This window comes from Schistocerca piceifrons, chromosome 6, assembly GCF_021461385.2.
Source record: "Schistocerca piceifrons isolate TAMUIC-IGC-003096 chromosome 6, iqSchPice1.1, whole genome shotgun sequence".
NCBI classification, from domain to species: domain Eukaryota; kingdom Metazoa; phylum Arthropoda; class Insecta; order Orthoptera; family Acrididae; genus Schistocerca; species Schistocerca piceifrons.
The window spans coordinates 313,765,748-313,788,825 of NC_060143.1; the positions used below are offsets into that span (position 1 = coordinate 313,765,748).

At 45.8% G+C, this 23,078-nt stretch overlaps 1 protein-coding gene across 3 annotated transcripts in view; it reads right to left on the reverse strand.

The window, feature by feature from the left end:
• LOC124802563 (rhophilin-2) overlaps positions 1-23,078 on the reverse strand; it is a 492,713-nt gene that overhangs the window by 29,524 nt on the left and 440,111 nt on the right. The gene's annotated exons all lie outside the window — the stretch shown is intronic.

Sequence of the window (23,078 nt, forward strand, 5' to 3'; positions counted from 1 at the left end):
CAGCGCAGGGTGGCCCAGATCGAGCAGAAGGCCCTCTGTGAGGAAGACGAAGGACTATTTTATGGACCCGGAATAGCAGACTGAACGTAAGTTTCATAATATTGCATTGATATGTAGTCAAAACTTCAAACGCGTTTTTCTCGAAATGACTTTTTTTATCGCGCGATATGGTAACTTCAAATCTACTGAGCCGATTGGCACGATTCTTTGTTTCCGACGAAGCTAACTAAATTGTCTAGGAATTGTACAACTTTTATTCCAATCCATCAACTACAAATGTTTTTACTTGGCCGACGAAGTCGAAAAATCAATGAAAAGACCCTTTTTTCAAATGGCCGCCATTTTGTTTACTATGGTCCAAATAACTTCAGCTAGGTACAACTCCTAAAGATCTTATATACTTCGTTAACGTCAACAATTCTGATTTCAGACTATCCGGCTGACCTGTGACATACCGCGCGAGGAGGTCTACTTCGAAATTTTGTTTCGTTCCGACGGAACTTCCGCCTTTGCTCTTCGACATTCCCGGTCAAAAAAATTCCAATTTGTAGAGGAACATTTTGACCACATTTTACACTGATATCTGTAACACATCCCGAGAAAAAAAATTCTCAAAGAAAAAGACTCCCCTTAACGACAGAGAGCAACGGCGTTTGCGTATTGTCAGTGCTGACAGACATGCAACACTGCATGAAATAATTGCGGAGATCAGTGTGGGGCGGACGATGAACGTATCCGTTAGGACAGTGCGGAGAAATCTCGAGTTAACGGGCTACGGCAGCAGGCGACCGACCTGGGTGCCTTTGCTAACAGCACGACATCACCTGCAGCGCCTCTCCTGGGCTCGTGACCGTATCGGCTGTACCGTATACGACAGGCAAACCGTGGTCACGTCAGATGAGTCCCTAATTCAGTTCTAAGAACTGATGATACGGTTCGAGTGTGGATCTGACACCACGCAGCCATGGATCCAAGTTGTCGACAAGGCACTGTGCAAGCTGGTGGTGGTTCGATACTGCTGTGGGCTGCGTTTATATTGAATGGACCGGTTCCTCTGGACTAACTGAACAGATTCTTGATTACGTTCAGCTACTTTGAGACCATTTGCAGCCATTCATGGTCTTCATCTTCCCTAACAGGATCACAATGGTTCGTTATTGGTCCGAAGAACGTTCTGGACAATTCGAGTGAGTGATATGGCCACGAATATTCATGGGACATGCTCGAGTGGTCAATTCTTGGACCAAAACCTGCACCGACAACGGGTACGGGTACAGAGGCAGCATGGCTCAACATTTCTGCAAGGGACTTCCAACGGCTTCTTGAATCCATGCCACGTCGAATTGCTGCATTATACAGGGCAAAAGGAGGTCAGGCATGATATTAGGTGGTTTTCCCTGACTTTTGGCGCATCAGTGTATAAGCCTAATGATGCAGTATCACAGCTCACTCCCATGAACCAAGTTACTTTTTACAGGCTTACAAACAGATCACCACTTTAAAAGGCGGTGTTCAGTCACTGCATACAAGAATGTATTCGTTGCAAATTAGCTGATTTTTCTGAGGAGAGGCGTAGTCTTCATGTCGCAAAGACCCAAGTTCCAGCGGTGTGTAAGAGCAATCTTCAGTGAATCTGCATCTGATAGTAACTGTAGTCTTGCTTTTTTTTCTTCTTTTTCACGACAAGGCGCCTCTGATTCTCAACGTTTTTACTTTCAAGGCATTGTGACGGGAGAGAGATTTGCAACCTATGACCTCGTCCTGTAGCATTCAAAACGGGTAGGATACTTACAAGTTTTTTTTATGAAATATATGAACTACTTCTGCTGTTTTATTATTTATTGTGCAATTGCTTGAAATCAGAATACTCCCGAAGTCTGACAGCTATTCATTTGAATTATGGCTGGCTCTGAGCACTATGTGGCTTAACTTCTGAGGTCATCAGTCCCCTAGAACTTAGAACTACTTAAACCTAAGTAACCTAAGGACATCACACACACCCATGCCCGAGGTAGGATTCGATCCTGCGGCCGTAGCGGTCGCGCAGTTCCAGACTGTAGCGCCTACAACCGCTCGGCCACCCCGGCCGGCGTCTAAAATACAAGAGACCACCACCAACAGTGGTAACTTCTTACTCCAATGAGAAAAAAGCGCACATGCAAGATATCAGTCCCAGCACCCGATCCCGCTCGAAAATTTGGGTAATAATTCTGACAGTACACAACTATGACGCTCTGCATGTACAGCTTTTAAACATTCGCCCGCAATGGTGGTTTGATCTGCGCCCCACTGCAGCCGGGGGCGGGAACCGCACTCCCTTGGCAGTCACGTGGAAATCACGTGTCAATTCACGTTAGGAGAACTGTTATCGTATCGATGATCAGGATGGGAGGTTCAAGTCTTTAATGTTTTACCATCTAACACTGTAATACGCCTTTTTAAATACGCCCTTAGCTCAGGTATCAAGGGACTTTCTCGCCACCCTTTAGAAAGTCTACTGAAGCCGAACAGCTACCAAGCTGAAACGGTTGACAATAGTCCTTTCGTGAAGGCTTCGGAATCGAGTCCGATGACCCCTTTATTGTTCCTATCTACTAGCAGGGGCCGAACGCTGATCGAGAGGTCGCGACAAGGATCTGCACGGCTGGCGGTATCGCACGGCGCCATCGCAGTTCCGAGAAAGGGCCAGCGCCCTCTATACAGACGCGGCCAGAAGCTGCGCTCGCTCCCCACAGCGGGGCCACCTGTCGGTGGCAACATTAATCAACGTGGCGGCGCCATTCTGGCCGTGATTGGGGAGCGCCATGTAGGGCAGGGCGGCTCGTCTCGACACGAGCGGCCAATGAAAAGCGCTTCCCTGCAACAGGCACGCGGGAGCTCGCCTCGAATCGGTCATTAATCGTTTCCTCCAGGGATTACCACCATTCTCCCGATCTTCCCCCAGGTCGCCGCCGCTGTAAGTCTGCGTTTATAGATATTATCAAAATAGTGCGCACACCTGTGCCCCGAAGCTGAACTTCTGGACAACGTGGCAACACTAGTCCGTCGCGCGTTGCGGGAATCGTGCGATTGTAGTTTGGGAAATTAGTCTACATTCCTCAATAAGCTAGGGAGCGAGAAGTGTTTTTCAAGAGAAATAGTAAATATCGGGTGTCCCTGAAGTCGTTCCCTCATTACAAGCATTCATATGGCATAAATACACTAACAGCTACATCTACATCTACATCCATACTCCGCAAGCCACCTGACGGTGTGTGGCGGAGGGTACCTTGAGTACCTCTATCGGTTCGCCCTTCTATTCCAGTCTCGTATTGTTCGTGGAAAGAAGGATTGTCGGTATGCTTCTGTGTGGGCTCTAATCCCTCTGATTTTATCCTCATGGTCTCTTCGCGAGATATACGTAGGAGGGAGCAATATACGGCTTGACACTTCGGTGAAGGTATCTTCTCGAAACTTCAACAAAAGCCCATACCGAGCTACTGAGCGTCTCTCCTGCAGAGTCTTCCACTGGAGTTTATTTATCATCTCCGTAACGCTTTCGCGATTACTAAATGATCCTGTAACGAAGCGCGCTGCTCTCCGTTGGATCTTCTCTATCTCTTCTATCAACCCTATCTGGTACGGATCCCACACTGTTGAGCAGTATTCAAGCAGTGGGCGAACAAGCGTACTGTAACCTACTTCCTTTGTTTTCGGATTGCATTTCCTTAGGATTCTTCCAATGGATCTGTCTGGCATCTGCTTTACCGACGATTAATTTTATATGGTCATTCCATTTTAAATCACTCCTAATGCCTACTCCCAGATAATTTATGGAATTAACTGCTTCCAGTAGCTGACCTGCTATTTTGTAACTAAATGATAAGGGATCTATCTTTCTATGTATTCGCAGCACATTATACTTGTCTACATTGAGATTCAATTGCCATTCCCTGCACCATGCGTCAATTCACTGCAGATCCTCCTGCATTTCAGTACAATTTTCCATTGTTACAACCTCTCGATACACCACAGCATCATCTGCAAAAAGCCTCAGTGAACTTCCGATGTCATCCACAACGTCATTTATGTATATTGTGAATAGCAACGGTCCTACGACACTCCCCTGCGGCACACCTGAAATCACTCTTACTTCGGAAGACTTCTCTCCATTGAGAATGATATGCTGAATTCGGTTATCTAGGAACTTTTCAATCCAATCACACAATTGGTCTGATAGTCCATATGCTCTTACTTTGTTCATTAAACGACTGTGGGGAACTGTATCGAACGCCTTGCGGAAGTCAAGAAACACGGCATCTAATGTGACAGAAGTCATGGGATAGCGATATGCACATAAACAGACTGCGATAGTATCGCGTTCATGAAGTATAAAAGGGTAGCGCATTGGCAGAACTGTCATTTGTACTCAGGTGATTCGTGTGAAAAGGTTTCCGAGGTTATTATGGCCGCACGACGGGAATTAACAGGCTTTGAACGCGGAATGCCAGTTGGAGGCAAACGTGCGAGACATTCCAGTTCGGAAATCGTTAAGGAATTCAGTATTCCGAGATCCACAGTGTAAAGAGTGTGCCGAGAATAACAAATTTCAGGCGGACTGCCTTCACTTAACGAGCGAGAGCAGCGGCGTTTGCTTGGAGTCGTCAGTGCTAACAGACAAGCAACACTGCGTGAAATGACCACACAAATCAAAGTGGGACGTACGACGAACGTATCTGTGAGGCCAGTGCGCCAAAATTTGGCGTCAATGGATTATGACAGCAGACCAACAGCACGACATCGCCCGCAGCGCCTCTCCCGGGCTCGTGACCATATCGGTTGGACCCTAAGACGACTGGAAAACCATGGTCTCGTCAGATGTTCCGATTTCGGTTGGTAAGAGTTGACGGTAGGATCCAAGTGTGGCGCCTCCGAAATGGTGCTGGCTGTGTTCACATGGAATGGACCGGGTCTTCTGGTCTTGAACCGATCACTGACCGGTAATGGTCAAGTTTGGCTACTTGAAGACCATTTGCGGTCATTCATGGATTTGATGTTACCAGACAATGATGCGCCATGTTAAGGGACCAAAGTTGTTCGCGACTGGTTTGAAGAACGTTCGGCACAATTCGAGCTACTGATTTGCCCAGCGAATGTTTTGGCCACCCTGATCTCCCGACATGAATCCCATGGAACATTTGTGGACTGTAATCGAGACTTGTTGAGTCCAAAGCACGGAGTTGCTGCACTGCGCCTGCCAGGAGTAAACTAAGACTGATGCCTCCAAAACGCAAAGACCCAAGCCGGATTAAAGTACTGCAACAAGGAAGTTGCGTTGATTTTGTTGTTATTATTCTTAATTTATCTTTAATTATACAGAGTACGTAACTTGTGACATGTACAAGAATTCACAATCTCTCTTTACCTAGAACAATAAAGCCAAGTTTTTCCTGAAACCAAGAACGACCCGTTTTCTGAAGTTCATTAGCCACCGAGACAGAGGCATTAACTTTCTTTTTAAATAGAAGTATCGCATTTTTGTGTAAGAGCATCAGGCATGTATTGCAGAAATTCAGTGATACAACTCTTTTATGGGACTAACATGCAACTGTGGAGTAAAAATATGTTTGACCTGCTGTTGCAGCAGTCTCAATGGTGTGCAACCCGGAAATTTAAACAACTCTGCACGCGCTTCCAAGGCGAGCAGTACGTGATGTTTGCACTGCTCTTAATGGACAGTCGTGTAAACTACTGGGCGACTTGCCATTCGGACGGTGACAACGCCACAAAATTTTCCATACTCATTGTATTTTACTCTCACACCTACTTGAATTTATCTGTTACGTATCTATCTTCTAGAAAAAAGAAACGTAACATAGGTCCGTTTAAAAAGTGGAATTTATGGCTGTACCCAAACAAATAACAAAGTTTTGGAAACTACCTTTGTTTCACGAACCTCTGGTCAACATGCGTGTCTGTGAAGAGAGATCAGTTACTACAGGTTGGACCTGTTCTGTGCCCAGATCAAAGCCGACAAGGCTTGTGCTCTTTATACAGCAGAATACAGCAAAACTTGAGTCAGTGCTACCGGTTATGAAACCCAAACCACTGCAGTCGCTCTTCGATGAGATGCTATTAAAGACGTCCTGGGCAATGAGAGAGAGAATTGATTGCAAATGCGCCAGTCACACACATTAGCACACAGTTTTCATCTGTCTGGAGGTTTGATAACAGCGCACAATCTGTTCTGCCCTGTGACAGTAGCGAAACGTTAATTAAACATGGCAGCTACAACATTCCAAATCTCACACCCTAGACGACGATGGAACATCATCTGCTTCTGAAGTCTATTCTCACTATCGCTGCCTCCCAACAACACGACTGTCGTCACCAATTAGTGCGAAGGAAAAATAAGTGAAGATGAGGATGAATGAGGAAGATGAAGATGGAAAAGAAAGAAGGGTGGAGGAAGGAGAGTAACGAAGACGTCAGAGGAGGAAGGCTAACAAACGAAGAGATTTTCACGTCGCAAATCAATACGAAATAGCATTTATTGAACTACTTTGCAGTAGGGCTCATAGCTTTGGATCCGTTGGAGGTGATAGAAACAGCCGCTTGTATCTTAGCAGGACTCATTCGCACCTGTCGGTAGCCTAGCCGTGGGAAGCGGTACCTGTGTCAATTCGAGCGACAGAATATTCAAGCCCCTAAGAATCTAAATGAACAACATTAATTATTCAATTTAGTTAAAAGTCAATATACTGCCCTTTGTTATTAACAAGAAGATTGTGTAAAAATCTCAGCTTTCTAGCTGGCATACTTTCAGAGTTAGGGAAAATTACCTGAAACACCCCAAACCGACACTTTTAAGATTAAAGTCAGTTAGGATTTATAACAGTTTGTCTCTCAGTATCATTTTAAATCATTACCGAAGTTCACAAAATGGCAGAACAATTTATTTAGATTTTCGTAATTTAAAAACGTTAACTATTTTTCATTTTTCGTAATATAAAATTCAGAAAAGATTATTATTTAGTTAGTATGCTGTTGAGTGAGTAAATGAGAATGAGTGGAAGTGTGTATGTGGGACATACGTAAAGATTCAATATTATATGATGTAACTGTGTCATGGGAAAGCTGTGTTTTCCCCACCTTGCTGATGACGTATGTCCAAGGGTACTTGCTTCTGTAAGAAAGCAGCCAGAATAGTCGTTTGTAGAGTAATAGTTTTTCGAAAGTTATTTCGAGATTAGTTTTCTTTTCGTTTAGTTTTGTTGAACATTTTATTAATATTTGCATGATGAAGTGACGTAAATGCATCTGTGAATAATGAATGACGTAGGACAGTTTTAGCACGTAAATGGTCTCTAAGGATGGTATTGATTGGCTCGTCATTTTGAACAACCAATCAGCGTTAAGCATTTCCCGCGCATTGGAAGTAGTTACAGACTCTGGAAGGCACGGCATTAGGTAGTCGCTAATCAGCTATCGGACGTGCAGGTCATGTTGAACACTTCCGTCTTTATTATGTGTAAAATGTAGAAATAATTGGCTTCTCGCGTCCAGATTGTGTGGCCGTAGTAGCAGTTGCATTTACGGACAGTTTTGTGAAGTTTGGAAGTTTTTGGATTGTTTTGTTGGAAAGAACCGCGTGTGAACTGTCGGCCTTTGTAAAATTCCGCGTGGCATGTTTTATATTCGTCTATGGAATATTTGGCGAGCGATTTCTTTATTAGATATCCACTGAAAAAAGACCGAATCTGAAACTCTTACACTGTAGCAGAGTAATGACTGTAAATCGCGTGATAGTTCGGGTTGGACTAAGTACATTCCTGGCTTCCTTGTGTGTGTACTGGGTTGTCTGAACTGTGACCTGAGGACAGTGATACTATTCGTTAATTAAATACGAGCTGATGGCAAGTTTTATTCTGGACCTAAAGAGATAAAAGAATTTGTTGCAGAATTTTGACATTTATCTAAAGAGATGAAGCAATCGTCCTCCACCTGAAAATTGCTATATTGCTGGATAGTTTGCTACCAAAGTTTACGCGGACTGGCGGTGTTTTTCTTCAACGTTGCTTTTAATGCCGTCTGAACAGTATCTACGTATGCAGAGAAACGGGCTGGTGATCAGACGCCGTACTGAGGTAGGTGGAACTTGTGTAGTGCACAGTACGACCAGAGACGAGTGATCAAACAATTTAGCCACAATCCTACCCCGCCCCGCCGCAAGACGAGAGGGAGGAGAAAGAATAGGAAGCCTAAGTAAGACTCAGTACGGATTCGAAAGTTTACTGGATCAGAAATAACTCGCCCAGCCAAAGTTCCCTCACAGTGTGAAGTAGTTAGGCACAATAATATTGCCAACGTCTGTACTGTGTGTAGCTCCCACAGAGGCGGTGGGAAGTTCCTGCTTCACACGCAGAATACTCGCGTCTCACGATACAACAGCCGCAGCTGCACCACGAAATGCTGACCGCGACCGGCATCGTGCAACACTGAACTTGAGACGCACACGGCCTTCTGCGTAGTGGCATTAGCGTCCGACACACAGGGCTGACACGTCAAGCAAAGCCGACTGTTCCAGCACTCGATCAGAATGCACTTCTATTCAGTATACATTACGCCATTCTATAATAAATGAGTTTCTCTGTGGAGTCGTCGGGGAAACGAGTATGTGGGGATGAGCTGACAATCAGAAGGAACAAAATGATAAGGGCCGGCCGCGGTGGCCAAGCGGTTCTAGGCGCTTCAGTGCGGCACCGCACGACTGCTACGGTCGCAGGTTCGAATCCTGCCTCGGGCATGGATGTGTGTGATGTCCTTAGGTTAGTCAGGTTTAAGTAGTTCTAGATTGCACAGGATAGAGTAGCATGGAGAGCTGCATCAAACCAGTCTCCGGACTGAAGACCACAACAACAACAACAACAAGTAGTTCTAAGTCTAGGGGACTGATGACCTCAGATGTTAAGTCCCATAGTGCTCAGAGCCATTTGAACCAGAATGATAAGGCAGTAATAGTTTCCGTGGCAGTTGAGGGGAACCTCAGAGGTCGAAACTGTAGGATGAACAGAGATTTTTATAAACTGAAAAAATAGCTTTGAGTGTTGGATGCATATGCTACTGTCAAATAACGGAAACTCAAAAAAGTGGGGAAACTAAAAAACAGAAGGAAAGCTTAAAGAACCACTATAGAAGGAGGGGGGGGGGGTTGTTTGTCCCCAAAAAGAGCTTCAAATTACTGACGTCATCTCACCGATACTAATAAACTCGAGAGCGCGATAGGCTGAGCGCGTGTCATCTGCTAAAATGCCATCAGGCGACAGCTGTAGACGGGCGCGTAACGGTGTAAAGGTGTCTCACCGTCCACAGTTGAGAGCAATGGGGACAAAGCGGGGGAGGTTCGCCACTTAAAAGATGTCGATGACTAAAAAGACAGTGCCCTATCCGGAGTCTAGTTAAAATTACCTCCTCCCGACGACGAGTTCGGGAGGAAGAGGTCCAAGCACAGGGAAGAGCTTTCACGTCCCGCAATTTATTATTGGGAAGTGTAGACCAATGCGCGTGCCATAAAACAGCAACACGACGACATAAAACACTCCGCAGATCGGCGAAGGGAACCATGCGAACAGCAGGCTGAAGAAGAGAGAGACTGCAGCCTTGACCGCTATATCGGTCGCCTCGGATGCGGGAGTGTAGATAATTTGGGGAGGACTTTCCCATCGGTTGGCGTATTCCCGCAATAACTGCTTCAAATTGGCTTTCGTGGTAAGTAAACATTGCGATCAGCACCTTTGAAGAGCGCCAAAATGGCGTAAAGCAACTCAGGAGCACACCAGCATTTAAAAGGATGGGCGTTCCAAAGCGATAAAAGCTGAACAACAGATTGACGTTAAGTCAAAAATTACGTGAATGCATGCGCACCCAGTGTGCGAAAATTACTTGCTGCCACAATGCCAGATGGGATAAAATGAAAAATGTTATGGACGTAAGTGCTTACAAGTAAAAGGGAAAAATCCAGTTTGCTACACACAAAATAAATGTAAATTAGTGGACGACATACGTAAATTCGTGAGATGGTCAAAATAAAACAACAGACGTGTTACCATGATCCTGTTTTCGGAAAAGGCACTTGTTGGTTGGTTGATCTGGGGAGCGGACCAGACAGCGAGGTCATCGGTCCTATTGGATTAAGGAAGAATGGGGGGAAGAAAGTTGGCCGTGCCCTTTCAAAGGAACCATACCGGCATTTGCTGAAGCGATTTAGGGTAATCTCGGAAAACGTAAATTTGGATGGCCGGACGCGGGTTTGAACCGTCGTCCTCCCGTACACAGACCGGTATGCCAACCATTGCGCCATCAAGCTTCTTTGCACTTGTTAAAAGCTAAGCGATGTACTTGGGTCGTATGTAGTTACCAGCAGAAGAATAAATGCGACAGATAAAATTTTAATGACTGGTTACTTTGCTAAATGTGACTTAAGTAAAGGATATAAACATGAGTGGAGTACTTGAGCCATGTTCTAAAACAACATTTATATTCTGTACAGAAGCATTAGAATGCTTTTAATACAGGTTGCTTCACGTACGCCGTAGCGTTGAGTTCGGCACAGGACGAGAATCAATACGGCTGAGGGTAGCTCCAAACCGCACAGACGCTACAGGTCGTTCTTTGGACTTCGGCAGGTGGCTAGCGGTTTCAGCCCAACCAGCGGAGTAGGTATCGACCTTCGAAAAAAGTCCTAAAAAATCATTGCACTATTTGGAACTGCAGACTTATCAGTACCTTCTGCACTCAAAGCTGTGCACAAAATGAAAACCAAAACTTTACAAAATAACGGCAGTGCATCGACTGACTAATTCGGATGCCGTTGCTTGACAATACTACAGCAGCTGGCTTCTGCAGGCTACACATGATGGAGAAGTTGATAGTGAAATAATCTTTTTTCTGATGTAGCACGGCGGCATTTATCGGCGTATTTGAAATTGCAGAACAATGACGCTGGAGTTCTGAAAATCCTCATCAACTGCATTGAAAGCCACGGTATGATGTGAAAACTAGAGAATGGTGTGCAACACTTTTACCTGAGAACAAATGACTAACGAATAGACCAACTACTATTTCATGCAGGGTGGCGCAGGAGCACACATCGTCAATGCATGTGCGATAGTGCTGTGATGGGGCTTTGATGATAAAATTACCTTTGTTAGCTCTCTGAAAAAGGTTGCAGTATATCGTTCGCATATCTATCAGAAGTTATGATTTCGTGGACCCCAGTCTGAAGTGTTAAACAGAGGAATCATTTTCTCAGACTTCTAAAGAAGAACGCTCATAAAAAGTCTTGTTAGGCTAAAACCCATACGCCACTCACCACAGTCTGAATAAAAATCCGCGGCGATTTATGTGTCGTTTCCGCGCGTGCCGAAAACGTCGTTTGCGCCGTACGTGAAACACACTGTATTACGTTCGCAGCACCTGTCCTACATTGGGAACTTTGAGAGATTGAAACATGCCTGCGCAAAGTGTGGTGTTTACTGTAACGAGAACAGATCATTACAAAAAACAAGTACTTCCTGGAGGCGAATGAGTCATCTAAGAGAGGGTAAAAGAAACATTACGACGAGTAAAGGAACAAGAGAAAGAAAATCAAGAGGGCTATTCGTTTCACACTTTTCTACTCTGGCTATCACCTGCATCAGCTGTTCTTAAGCGCTATTTACGGTTATACCGCTAGGTGGCGTCATGGAGACAAATTATGTTGCCTACGCCGTTATCACGATAATCTCGCGCTTCGGCCGGTATTCTGTTTCCTGGAAATCCGGTCGCGCGCTTTGCAGCCACAGCCGAGGGCAATGTGTGTCGCCTGACCAGGGTCAGAGGTGACTGAGGGCCGTAGGTCAGCTGTTGACCTTGAATGACGCGCCGTCGCATTCCCGATCCTCTCTGTGGAGGGCCGCGCATATTGTCACCTGAGGAATGTCACAAGGCGCAGGCGAAATTTAAGGCGCCGTAAATTATGCACCCCCTCCCTCCCCCCTCTAAACACACACACACACACACACACACATACACACACACACACACACACACACACACACACACACGCACGCACGATGTAGGATGAGCAACGCAGAAGCGTTCTCAAGAATGTTCGTGCAAAAGCAACTTCATATAGCAAGGCAGGTGTGCGGGTGAGGCGTGACTTAAATGTCCCGCATCTGCACGCCAGCGCATTTAGACGTACGCTACGTCATCATGGCGAATTTCTGCTGGACGGAGCACTTTGTGACTCAGTTCATAAATACACGCAAAGGGCAACTGTGCTTGTGGGAAGTGGACTCGTCCGTGAACATAACGTAAGACCACTGTTCCAATGACCATGACACCAGGCTTTACGGGCTCTCCTGTGACCAAGGGTCAAGGGATGCACCTTTCAGGGCGAATAAACCATGTCTGTTCAGTCATCTGTAGACTGTGTGTCTGGAGACAATTGTTCGAGTGGCTGCGGTAAGGTCCCGAGCAAGGCTACCTGCAGTACTCCGTGGCCGTCTGCGAACACTCATGGTGAGATATCTGTCTTCTTGTGGTGTTGTACATCTATCTACATCTACATCTATACTCCGCGAGCCACCTTACGGTGTGTGGCGGAGGGTACTTATTGTACCACTATCTGATCCCCCCTTCCCTGTTCCATTCACGAATTGTGCGTGGGAAGAACGACTGCTTGTAAGTCTCCGTATTTGCTCTAATTTCTCGGATCTTTTCGTTGTGATCATTACGCGAGATTTATGTGGGCGGTAGTAATATGTTGCCCATCTCTTCCCGGAATGTGCTCTCTCGTAATTTCGATAATAAACCTCTCCGTATTGCGTAACGCCTTTCTTGAAGTGTCCGCCACTGGAGCTTGTTCAGCATCTCCGTAACGCTCTCGCGCTGACTAAATGTCCCCATGACGAATCGCGCTGCTTTTCGCTGGATCATGTCTATCTCTTCTATTAATCCAACCTGGTAAGGGTCCCATACTGATGAGCAATACTCAAGAATCGGACGAACAAGCGTTTTGTAAGCTACTTCTTTCGTCGATGAGTCACATTTTCTTAGAATTCTTCCTATGAATCTCAACCTGGCGCCTGCTTTTCCCACTATTTGTTTTATGTGATCATTCCACTTCAGATCGCTCCGGATAGTAACTCCTAAGTATTTTACGGTCGTTACCGCTTCCAATGATTTACCACCTATGGCATAATCGTACTGGAATGGATTTCTGCCCCTATGTATGCGCATTATATTACATTTATCTACGTTTAGGGAAAGCTGCCAGCTGTCGCACCATGCATTAATCCTCTGCAGGTCCTCCTGGAGTACGTACGAGTCTTCTGATGTTGCTACTTTCTTGTAGACAACCGTGTCATCTGCAAATAGCCTCACGGAGCTACCGATGTTGTCAACTAAGTCATTTATGTATATTGTAAACAATAAAGGTCCTATCACGCTTCCCTGCGGTACTCCCGAAATTACCTCTACATCTGCAGATTTTGAACCGTTAAGAATGACATGTTGTGTTCTTTCTTCTAGGAAATCCTGAATCCAATCACAAACCTGGTCCGATATTTCGTAAGCTCGTATTTTTTTCACTAAACGTAAGTGCGGAACCGTATCAAATGCCTTCCTGAAGTCCAGGAATACGGCATCAATCTGCTCGCCAGTGTCTACGGCACTGTGAATTTCTTGGGCAAATAGGGCGAGCTGAGTTTCACATGATCTCTGTTTGCGGAATCCATGTTGGTTATGATGAAGGAGATTTGTATTATCTAAGAACGTCATAATACGAGAACACAAAACATGTTCCATTATTCTACAACAGATTGACGTAAGCGAAATAGGCCTATAATTATTCGCATCTGATTTATGACCCTTCTTGAAAATGGGAACGACCTGCGCTTTCTTCCAGTCGCTAGGTACTTTACGTTCTTCCAGCGATCTACGATAAATTGCTGATAGAAAGGGGGCAAGTTCTTTAGCATAATCACTGTAGAATCTTAAGGGTATCTCGTCTGGTCCGGATGCTTTTCCGCTACTAAGTGATAGCAGTTGTTTTTCAATTCCGATATCGTTTATTTCAATATTTTCCATTTTGGCGTCCGTGCGACGGCTGAAGTCAGGGGCCGTGTTACGATTTTCCGCAGTGAAACAGTTTCGGAACACTGAATTCAGTATTTCTGCCTTTCTTCGGTCGTCCTCTGTTTCGGTGCCATCGTGGTCAACGAGTGACTGAATAGGGGATTTAGATCCGCTTACCGATTTTACATATGACCAAAACTTTTTAGGGTTCTTGTTTAGATTGTTTGCCAATGTTTTATGTTCGAATTCGTTGAATGCTTCTCTCATTGCTCTCTTTACGCTCTTTTTCGCTTCGTTCAGCTTTTCCTTATCAGCTATGATTCGACTACTCTTAAACCTATGATGAAGCTTTCTTTGTTTCCGTAGTACCTTTCGTACATGATTGTTATACCACGGTGGATCTTTCCCCTCGCTTTGGACCTTAGTCGGTACGAACTTATCTAAGGCGTACTGGACGATGTTTCTGAATTTTTTCCATTTTTGTTCCACATCCTCTTCCTCAGAAATGAGCGTTTGATGGTGGTCACTCAGATATTCTGCGATTTGTGCCCTATCACTCTTGTTAAGCAAATATATTTTCCTTCCTTTCTCGGCATTTCTTATTACACTTGTAGTCATTGATGCAACCACTGACTTATGATCACTGATACCCTCTTCTACATTCACGGAGTCGAAAAGTTCCGGTCTATTTGTTGCTATGAGGTCTAAAACGTTAGCTTCACGAGTTGGTTCTCTAACTATCTGCTCGAAGTAATTCTCGGACAAGGCAGTCAGGATAATGTCACAAGAGTCTCTGTCCCTGGCTCCAGTTCTGATTGTGTGACTATCCCATTCTATACCTGGTAGATTGAAGTCTCCCCCTATTACAATAGTATGATCACGAAACTTCTTCACGACGTTCTGCAGGTTCTCTCTGAGGCGCTCAACTACTACGGTTGCTGATGCAGGTGGTCTATAGAAGCATCCGACTATCATATCTGACCCACCTTTGATACTTAACCCAGATTATTTCACATTCGCATTCGCTAATAACTTCACTGGATATTATTGAATTCTTTACTGCTATAAATACTCCTCCACCATTGGCGTTTATCCTATCCTTGCGGTATATATTCCATTCTGTGTCTAGGATTTCGTTACTGTTCACTTCCGGTTTTAACCAACTTTCCGTTCCTAATACTATATGCGCACTATTTCCCTCAATAAGAGATACTAATTCAGGAACCTTGCCCTGGATACTCCTGCAGTTTACCAATATTACGTTAACTTTTCCTGTTTTTGGTCTCTGAGGACGGACGTTCTTTATCAACGATGATAATGTCCTCTCTGGTAAGCCGTCAGGTATTTTATCGTTTCGCCCAAGTGGGGGTCCCTCTAACCTAAAAAACCCCCGTGTGCACGCCACACGTACTCTGCTACCCTAGTAGCTGCTTCCGGTGTGTAGTGCACGCCTGACCTGTCTAGGGGGGCCCTACAGTTCTCCACCCAATAACGGAGGTCGATGAATTTGCAACCATTATAGTCGCAGAGTCGTCTGAGCCTCTGGTTTAGACCCTCCACACGGCTCCAAACCAGAGGACCGCGATCGACTCTGGGCACTATGCTGCAGATATTAAGCTCAGCTTGCACTCCGCGTGCGATGCTGGTTGTCTTCACCAAATCAGCCAGCCGCCGGAAGGAACCAAGGATGACCTCAGAACCCAAGCGGCAGGCGTCATTCGTTCCGACATGTGCTACTATCTGCAGCCGGTCACACCCAGTGCGTTCAATAGCTGCCGGAAGGGCCTCCTCCACATTACGGACGAGACCCCCGGCAAGCACACCGAGTGCACACTGGCATTCTTCCCCGACCTACCCGCTATTTTCCTGAGGGGTTCCATAACCCGCCTAACGTTGGAGCTCCCTATAAGTAATAGGCCCGCCCTCTGTGACTGTCGGGACCTTGCCGGAGAATCGGCCACTGGCACAACAGGCGAGGCATCCTGTGGTGGCTCGGAAACGATGTCATCACCACTAGGAAGCACCCCGTACCTGTTGGAAAGGGGTAAGGCAGCTGCCACGCGGCCAGATCCCACCTTCGCCTTTCGGCCAGGCACGCGCGAGCCCACCACTGCCCGCCATTCACCCTGGAGTGATGGCTGACCGGTAAGATGCTCACTGCCGGAAGACGCAGCGACATCAGGGGTTCCATGTGATTCTAAGGCCACCGAAGTAGACATAGGTCTCACCACAGTTGCCCCAACGCCACTACGAGCCGACGCCTGCGCCTCGAGCTCGATGAGCCTAACAGACAAAGCCTCCACCTGCCCCCGAAGAGTGGCCAATTCTCCTTGCGTCCGCTCACAACAACCACAGTCCCTACACATGACTATGTTTACCCTACTCTATACGGTGACAAATTCCCAAGATAATCTTCTGATGAGCTACTCTGATAATCAAGAAACACTCACTGAAATACGAGACGCGAAAACTACGCTAGGTTTTCCCAGAAAAACTATTTAAAAGCTAAGTGCAGCAAATAAGTACAAAAACGCTTTATACAAACAGTACTCGCTGCTGCTGGTGCTCTCGCTCTGGCTGTCACAAGACAACTGCTGATTCAAGTGACTAGTGGCTAACGGCCGCGAAACAAACAAAAGACTGTTTTAGGGCGCTTTCTGTTCTAAACGATCAAGAAAACACTAAGAAATGTAACACGAAAACTACGTAAAGTTTTATCAAGAACTGTTAGTTACTATGCAGAGCAGATAAACACAAATAGAATCCCTTCCTTAGTGGAAGGTCGTAAACAAAATGCAAAATAAACGCTTTATACAAACAGTACTCGCTGCTGCTGGTGCTCTCGCTCTGGCTGTCACAAGACACTGTGGACGTCTCGTACTGTAGCGCCTGGACACGTTTCCTCTCTGCTGGAATCGTTGCCATAATCTTGAGATCACACTTTGTGGAACACGGATTGGATTGGATTGTTTGGGGGAAGAGACCAAACAGCGAGGTCATCGGTCTCATCGGATTAGGGAAGGATGGGGAAGGAAGTCGGCCGTGCCCTTTCAAAGGAACCATCCCAGCATTTGTCTGGAGCGATTTAGGGAAATCACGGACAACCTAAATCAGGATGGCCGGACGCGGGATTGAACCGTCGTCCTATTGAATGCGAGTCCAGTGTGCTAACCACTGCGCCACCTCGCTCGGTGGCACACGGAGGGCCCGTACTACGACCTGCTGTGTTTGACCAGCCTCCAGTCGCCCTAGTATTCTACCCCTCATAACGTCATCAATAAGGGTTCTCTGAGCCATTTTCAACACACAGTCACTATTAGCACATATGAAAACGTCTGCACACTTACTCGCTGCACCGTACTCTGACATGCACCAACGCACCTCTGCGTATGTGGAGTGATGCCAGCACCACCGTGCCACGACCGCAGGTCAAATGCGCCGCATGGTTATACCCCAGGTAACTTAAACCCGCAAACCGCCCACCGGGGCTTTGTTTGACCATATATCAGCATTATCGTTAATTTATGAGCATGAGTGTAAGACGGCGGACGTCAGCTTAAAATTTGGCGTAATAACAATTCCCTTCTTCTGTCATATCCATGGTTTCAGCAGTCCATGTGAAACAATAGTGCCGCGAACTCTGTGGCAGTGGTTCGACTGTGCCCGCCAGCAACTGCTGCATTGCAGCGAACCCGCCGACTGCCGCGAATCAGCAGTCGTAAGCAACTGCGACATAGCACACTTGTTCGCAACGCCTTGAGCCACCGTGCATGCAGCCGATTTGAACGTGGAATTTGTTCAATGAAGAGGTGAAGAAATAGCCTGAAATATGGAACTCATTTTGCAAGGAGTATCACGATAGAATTAAGAACAGAGCCGCATGGTTTTAAGTGTGTGAGTGAAAGGTTTCTGTGAGGGTTTTGCTACCAAACCGGTTCGGGAGGAAAATGATACAGATCACTGTTACACTACTTTGTGTTTGTATTCGAGTAGAGTTTTTGCTCGAATGTGGCCACTCAAAACTTGTAACAGCGAAAGCAGCAAATGCTTAGCTCCATAGCGAGAGCCCTTTAAGCCGACTGAACAACTCCTTAGTTAATTAAAACAGTTTAATATAAATTCTGTTCACTACTTCAATGTAATTAATACTTTATTGTATTGCAGCCACAAATTATAATCATACAAATTATATAGTTTTTCACGTTCGGCAATGAATTGATTCAGTGTTCACTACGATTGTCAGCAGTCAGATTTAGAAACATTTGTCTTGTCTTGGTACTTTACCAGCATTGTAAATAAACTAATCGGCGCAAATATTACATCTACTGTAAGTGAACTCCTGTGACTTGATGGGTTCAAATGGCTCTGAGCACTATGAGACTTAACTGCTGAGGCCATCAGTCCCCTAGAACGTAGAACTACTTAAACCTAACTAACCAAAGGACATCACACACATCCATGCCCGAGGCAGGATTCGAACCTGCGACCGTAGCGGTAGAGCGGGTCCAGACGGTAGCGCCTAGAACCACTCGGCCACTCCGGCCGGCACTTCATGGGATTTCAGTGTCCAGATTACGTAAAATATCTCTCCGACTGCAGTAGCTGTGGAGGTCACAGCAATATTTGATAATCCTAACAGTAAAGGTCAACTCAACATCGATAGATCTGTGAAACATTTTCCATTTTTGTTAGAATTCCAAATGCGCACGCCACTTATCTCCGGGCAAGACTTACACGGTATCCGAAGATCCGTTTCTTGGAGGAAAGTTCCGGTGACCAGTTTGTTGCCCAGTTTAGATCAGACTGTACTGAAAGACTCATGGCATAGTCTTTGCTTCTTATGGATGATCGGAGTTTTTCTGGTAACTGAAGTAACTACTATGCACTCACTCTAAAATAACTAAACATTCCGATTTCATCTTCCCTTAAATCTATATAGAGCGACACGAACACTCGTTTCAGCGGCCGTGAACTAACCAGTGGAAGGGTCCAAAACCTGCTGTTGAGTTTCTAAATGTATTCATAAACAAAATAAGCGAACACTGCCGGGTTTCTTCTGCCTACGTCCATATTGGTTAGCTTCCAGTCTAGTGCCGCTGCGCCGGCTGGAGTGGCCGAGCGGTTCAAGGCGCTTCAGTCTGGAGCTGCGCGACCGCTACGGTCGCAGGTTCGAATCCTGCCTCGGTTACGGATGTGTGTGATGTCCATAGGTTAGTTAGGTTTAAGTAGTTCTAAGTTCTAGGCGACTGATGACCTCAGATCTTAAGTCCCTTAGTGCTCAGAGCCATTTGAACCATTTTCTAGTGCCGCTGTGCGATTATCGCTACGTGCCGCTGTGTGTGCACTCAAACGCTTTCTGCGAGCATGAGGGGTTATGGCTCGTCTGCATCGAGCCATAGAGTTCACGCACGCGTGCAGATCTGCCACACTCAGACCAGCATTTTAAACCGCACGTGTGACGGTCCCCTAATGCGCGCGAGGGGCCTTAATGTCGTAGCAGGCATGTCAGATTTGAGGTGGCGTACACTGTGGCCAGGTGAAGGGGCGCGACATTCCCAGCTGGCGTCGCCGTCAGTGACGGATCGGCCGCTGGGGGAGTTCACTGACCCAAAACGGGGCGGCCGTTCGCTACTCGAAAGCGCACTCACGGGGGCGAGTGGAAAGTGTGGTCGGAAGAGCCTCTCCCCACATACCGAACACACGTCTCCCTGTACAGCGCGTTCTTTCGCGCATCCAGAAAGTGTGATAAACGCCTCTGGAAAGCGACGCTGAAGACAGAAAGCGATGCTGAAGACTGACATTCCTCTTCTGCACTCCACAACCAACACCAATTGCTTTAAAAATTACTTCACCCTTTCGTATTTCCACAATAATTTTTGAAAACTGGGGAGCAAAGTAACTGATGATGGTCGAAGTAGAGAGGATATAAAATGTAGACTGGCAATGAAATCGTTTCTGAAGAAGAGAAATTTGTTAACATCGAGTATAGATTTAAGTGTCAGGAAGTCGTTTCTCAAAGTATTTGTATGGAGTGTAGCCATGTATGGAAGTGAAACATGGACGATAACTAGTTTGGACAAGAAGAGAATAGAAGCTTTCGAAATGTGGTGCTACAGAAGAATGCTGAAGATAAGGTGGGTAGATCACGTAACTAATGAGGAGGTATTGAATAGGATTGGGGAGAAGAGAAGTTTGTGGCACAACTTGACTAGAAGAAGGGATCGGTTGGTAGGACATGTTCTGAGGCATCAAGGGATCACAAATTTAGTACTGGAGGGCAGCGTGGAGGGTAAAAATCGTAGAGTGAGACCAAGAGATGAATACACTATGCAGATTCAGAAGGATGTAGGCTGCAGTAGGTACTGGGAGATGATGAAGCTTGCAAAGGGTCGAGTAGCATGGAGAGCTGCATCAAACCAGTCTCAGGACTGAAGACCACAACAAAAACAACAACAAGTGGATAATTGCTCAACAAGATCGCTCAACTTTTCCGGTTGTCCAATATGGACTTAATTCTATTTCAAAAACTTTAGAAATACATTTCAAAATATTAGAAACCATGTGCTGTCTGTGGGCAACCTTGTCAGTCGCTATTGTGCATCGTTTAAGTACAGTTTGTCGGCTTATTCGTGTTCGCTATTGTGGTTATCTACTAAAATGAGTTCAAAACAAGAACGAACACCAATCACACACTAAGATGACAGAAGTCATGGGATACCTTCCAATATCGTGTCCGACCTTTTGCGCGGCACAGGGCAGCAATTCAACGTGGCATACTCAACAACTTGTTGAAGACCCCTGCAGAAATATTGAGCCATGCTGCCTCTTCAGCTGTCGATAATTGCCAAAGTGTTGCTCGTGCAGGATTTTGTGCACGAACAAACATCTCGATTTTGTCCCATAAATGTTCGATGGGATTCCTGTCGAGCAATCCGCGATTTTATCCTTCGATGGGATTCCTGTCGGGCAATCTGGATAGCCAAACCATTCGTCCGAACTATCCAGAATGTTCTTCAAATGTGTGACGAACAATTGTGGCCTGGTGACTTTTGTCATCCATAAATATTCCATAGCTGTTTGGGAAGATGGAGTCCTTGAATGGCTGCAAATGGTCTCCCAGTAGCCGAACATAACCATTTCCAGTCAAAGATCGGTTCAGTTGGACCAGAGGAGCAGTCCATCCCATGTTAACACAGTTCACATCCTCTTCAGTTGAAACTTCCGGGCTGAGAGGCCGTGGTCGATGTATAAAATTTCCACCTAACGTTTCGTCTACATCTGCAGGAGACATCTTCTGAGGTCGTCCAGCTACTGCCACTGAGGCTCCAGGCGCTCTCGCATTTATAGAGCGCATAGAGGGCACCACCATTCTTCACGTTATGCCGACGGTATGCCTATCTTTAGAAGGCGTCATCATTCTCGATTAAGAGTAATCGATTGTCATTCTGCTGGCGCAACGTCGACACCCATATATGCGCTCTATAAATGCGAGAGCGCCTGGAGCCCCAGTGGCAGTAGCCGGACGACCCCAGAAGATGTCTCCCGCTGATGGAAATTTTATACATCGACCACGGCCTCTCAGCCCGGAAGTTTCAACTGAAGACAACGCCGGCCGTGAAAGCCTACATTGTACAGTTCACATCATTATGGAGCCACCATCAACTTGCACAGTACCTTGTTGACAGTTTGGTTTGCCCCACAATCTAATGCTAACATTAGTTCTTACCAACCGAAATGGAGACTCACCCGACCAGGCAACGTTTTCCTGTCGTCTAAGGTCCAACCGATACGGTCTCGAGCCCAGAAGATGCGCTGCAGGCAACGTCGTCCTGTTAGCAAAGGCACTGTTGTCAGAGGTCTGCTGCTATAGCCCATTAACGCCAAATTTCGCCGCATTGTCCGAACAGATACGTTAGTAGAGTTTCCACATTGACTTCTGCAGTTATATCGTGCAATGTTGATTGTCTACTAGCACTGACAACTCTCCGCAAACGCCGCTGCAAAGTTACGGCCGCCGGCTACTGCGTTGTCCGTGTCGAGAGGTAATGCCTGAAATTTGGCCTTCTCGGCACACCCTTGACACTGTGGATCTCGGAATATTGAAATTTCCGAAATGGGATGTCCCATGCGTCTAGCTCCAACTACCATTCGGCGTTCGAAGTCTTGATTCCCTTCGAGCGGCCGTAATCACATAGGAAATATTTTCACGTAACCACCTGAGTACAAATGACAGCTCCGTCGCTCCACTGCCCTTTTATACCTTGTATAAGGGATACTACCGTCATCTGTATATGATCCTATCGTTACCCCAGGACTTCTGTGGCCTCAGTGTATTAGAGAGCATCGTAACGAAAATACATTGCTGACATTATGGTAAATTAGGGCAGATGAATAAAAACTATCGGTAAAATTTAGGATTATTCTTGTGTTACGAGTATTTTATGAACTTTAGCCATCAGTCACCTTCTCGTTTTCAGTTAGCCTGGTACCTATTTGGATGATTAGTCAGTGATCGTTACAACATCGACAGAAAATCCAATACTGGAGCTGCCCTATGCGGAGTAACAATTTTGTTTACCTACTGCACTTCGTGAGTTGTATACTTACGATATATTGCTGTTTACGTTTACTCACTTTCTACTCTGAATATTTTTATTCCGATTTCCGCGTTTATAAATGAGGTACGAACACTTTTCTACTTATATCTCGAGCTGTTTTTGATGAACTCTAGTTAATCCGCGTAGCAGTGCGTCACATAATTTGTCTCTAACGTCGAGCGTCATTAAGAAGCGTGTGGATTCTGAGCGAAGTCGCCCTGTTTTCGCACGGCACCATGGAAATTCCGACGTACGTACGAAACGAACGTGTAGGAGTATGGGGAAGAATCTTTACTTATTGTAAGATACACAGTTTCAAACTAACACCACTAATGTAGATCGAGGGCGAACTGGTTTTTAGGCAATTCATGTTCTTGCAGT